Here is a 3,510-nt window from a genome sequence, read left to right on the forward strand (position 1 = left end):
GAGATATGCCCATTCAAAGTTTGAAATTTCAATTGGTTGCTATAGCGCCCCCCTTTGGCCAATTGATGTAATATTGCTTCATTGGCATCCTCCCACCACCCTCTACCACTGTGCCAAATTTCACATGGATTGACCAAGTCAGTGAGGAGAAAAACGTGGAACAGACACACAGACAGAGTTTTCGTCATTATATAGTAAGAATCCTCACCATCAGTGAACAATAACCTTTTCAGCAACTGCAGGGTTAGCGAGTTAGCTTGCTAAGTAGGTAGGCTATGCTAACAAGCAGGCTGTTCACTAACAAAGAGTTGCAAATTCCTACAATTAACACATTACAAGGTTTTTGTTCAATTTTATTGAAGATTTTGTTAAATTGTATTAACTTCAATTTGTAAAACTAGCTTAGCTCTGAAGAAACAGGAATTTTGACAGAAGCACAGAAGCAGCACACTGATGATGTCAGAGGGCTGTGATTGGTAATATTGGTCCTGGAATGTGATGTGGGATGTTGACCAGGAGCATGTCCTACTTTGCAAAATCACGTTGTGCAACATCCCTCTGTCCATGGACCCTCACAGCACATAAGGAAAAACTCCCCAAATAAACCCTTTAATGGGGAAAAATGGTAGAAAACCTCAGGAAGAGCAACTGAGGAGGGATCCCTCTTCCAGGACGGACAGACTTGCAATAGATGTCGTACAGAACAGACCAACATCATAAATTTACAGTAATCCGTATGACAAATTTACACAAACCACTGATGTTCTGATGCGTGAACAAACCACTCTGAATGTCCGCCGCAGTCTGGAAGTAACATGTCTCACTGACATGTTAATTTAATACAATGAACATGGGCACTGTAGTTTATTTGAACTCTCTTTCACAAATGCAACATTTTGCTGCCAGAAATTCTCACCAGAGCACCAAATGTGTTTTAATCTGCAGGTGAAAATGGTCCCCAACAAATGCAACCCCTGACTGATAACAGTTGCTAAAAATTACAGTGACCAGCTGTTTTAACAAACTGATTAGTCTTTCTACCTCACAGGCTCCAGGCTGGGGAAGTGAAAACAGAAAAGAAAGTATAAAGGGATGGACTGACACATTATCTAAACACTGATGGGGAATCAGGGTGTCATAGTGGCATCTGATCTGCTCTGTCCTTTTAATGGTGGAGTTTGTGTGTCCTCCCAGCATCCACTTGAGGCTGCTCTGGTTTCCTCTTACAGTCCAAACTCATGCATTTAAGATAGATGGAGAACAATGAGAGAAATGAGTGTCCTTTTTATGTTTCCACCATGCTGGGATAGACATCAGACACCTGTGACTCTGAACAGTACCCTCATGATTGCCATAAAAAGCACACACACATAAAAAGAAATAAAGTAAGAAAGTAGAAAATACAAATGACAATAAAGACACACTTCTGAAGTTCTCGTTTGAAAAAGATTTCATGAGCTTGAGGACAAATCATGGCGCGGCGGCATCTGTACCTGCGGTGAAATGGGCCGTCGCAAAGCCTAGCTTTCATCTGCAGGACACATAAACAAATGCCTTTGTTCGTTCAAAGGAGAGAGGGGCGAAAGCCACAACAAACAGGGCGAGTGTGCAGTGTGTGTGTGTGTGTGTGTGTGTGTGTGTGTGTGTGTGTGAAAAGAAGAGACAGGGACGAGGAGCAAGCGAGAGAGGGAGAGAAAGAGAGAGCAGGGAGAGATCAAAGCAGGGGGTATGTTTTTTGAATGTGTGTGGGAGGTGAAGCCTCACCTACCCAGAATGCCTTGCCTTACTCCTTACAGCCCACTCAGGTTTTTAGGAGCATCACTTTGCAGCAAGCGTATTATGATAGTAGCTCTTCATCAATCATCTCCAGCTTTTCTCCGAGAAAGCTGTGACTCGGCGTGAACCAGCAGTCGACCCCTGATCTGTGATGGATAAACTCCATCTCCCACACACGGGTCAACATGTGTGTTTCAGCCAGAGTAACAGCGCAGGAAGTCTGTCTATCAACAGAGTCCTGGTTGCATTTCACAGCAGCAGATAGTACCACTAAACTGGATCAGAGCCCATCCCCCTTTCTCTGAATCCCATGAAGGGATCGAAGTATCTCTCTTTTTAACTTGGCGTGAGAAGCTGCAAACAGATGTCTGTCTGTCTGCACAGAAGGAACACCGTGCCCTCTCACACACGGATGAAAAGCCATGAAAGTCCCTGTGTTGCGTTGTCAGTGTCTTAAGGCAGTGTTTATCTTTGGCAGGCTGAAGAAAACAAAGCCATCGATTTCTAATCCTAATCCCCTTCTACTGCTTCTCTCCTATTGATCATCTATCCATCCTTAATGAGATGGAGGGATAGAGGGATGGAGGGCTGATGAAGGACAAAACTTTCCCCGCTGTTGTCTTTTCCCTCCACCCATCTATTTTCAATCTCTCTCTCTCTAACTGTTTCTTTATGCTGGAATGGAAAATAAATGCAGCCTTGGTGCTTTTGTTGAGGTTTATCAAACCTTGAGGCTCACAGAGCTGTGGAGGTTTGCGCTGAAATATTGAAATTGGATGACATGGATGAATGCACTCAACACGCAGAGGCACATGCATGCATACACACTGTGAGGGGATTGAGATTCAGTCCAAACAACAGTGTAGTACCGTGTCTCTGAGTCGGGCTCTGATAATGACTGGCTCCCTCTCTGCTCATGTAGAATCTAAGAATCACTCCTCATCCACCTGATCTTAAAACAAATAGTGAAGCTGTGGAGTCGATGATCCACTCTTGCTGGTACTTACACATGATTATGCCCGCTGTCTCTGGCCTCTGTCCCAGTCTGATTCAGGGAAACTGGTTTTGATGCTCATGTTGAGGGAACTCAGCTCTCATTAAGGGAATTTAAGTTAATTATCTTCTTTGCTTCTAACATTCATTGACTTATCTCTGTCTATTGTTGGCTTATTGTGCTAATCTATGGAGTTCATTAGCCCAGGCACCACAAATAAAGTGTTGCCAAGGTCTGTGTCTGCAGCCAACAGATACGTTGAGAAGTATTTTAATACATCGTTCACTTGACTACAATTTGCAGTAGTTGGGTATATTTCAGTAGTTAACTGCTTTTGGTCAAGTAGTTTATAGAGTTACAAACTACATATTCATAATATTCACAGGACATTTGTTGCCATACACTATGGCACAATACCACAGCTCACTGGACACAGTTGTCATGTAATGACAGTCACCTGCTGTTTGAATAAAATCACCGAGGTTTGCAACCAAGATTTATGTGACATCTTTTCTGGATCGACCCAAACATTTGCTCCCCATCCTCTTCTTCAAAAACATCCTCAGTCTTCACAGGTAAGGACTGACCTGCCCTAGTTTTTATGACACTCAACACTATGACTTTTTTATGACATACTACACTATGACATGTTTTCATGATTTTGGATGACATACTATACTATGACTTTTTTTCATGATTTTGGACAACATACCATACTATGACATGTTTTCATGATTCTG

The sequence above is a fragment of the Epinephelus moara genome, chromosome 21 (assembly GCF_006386435.1).
Source record: "Epinephelus moara isolate mb chromosome 21, YSFRI_EMoa_1.0, whole genome shotgun sequence".
Taxonomy (NCBI): Eukaryota; Metazoa; Chordata; class Actinopteri; order Perciformes; family Serranidae; genus Epinephelus; species Epinephelus moara.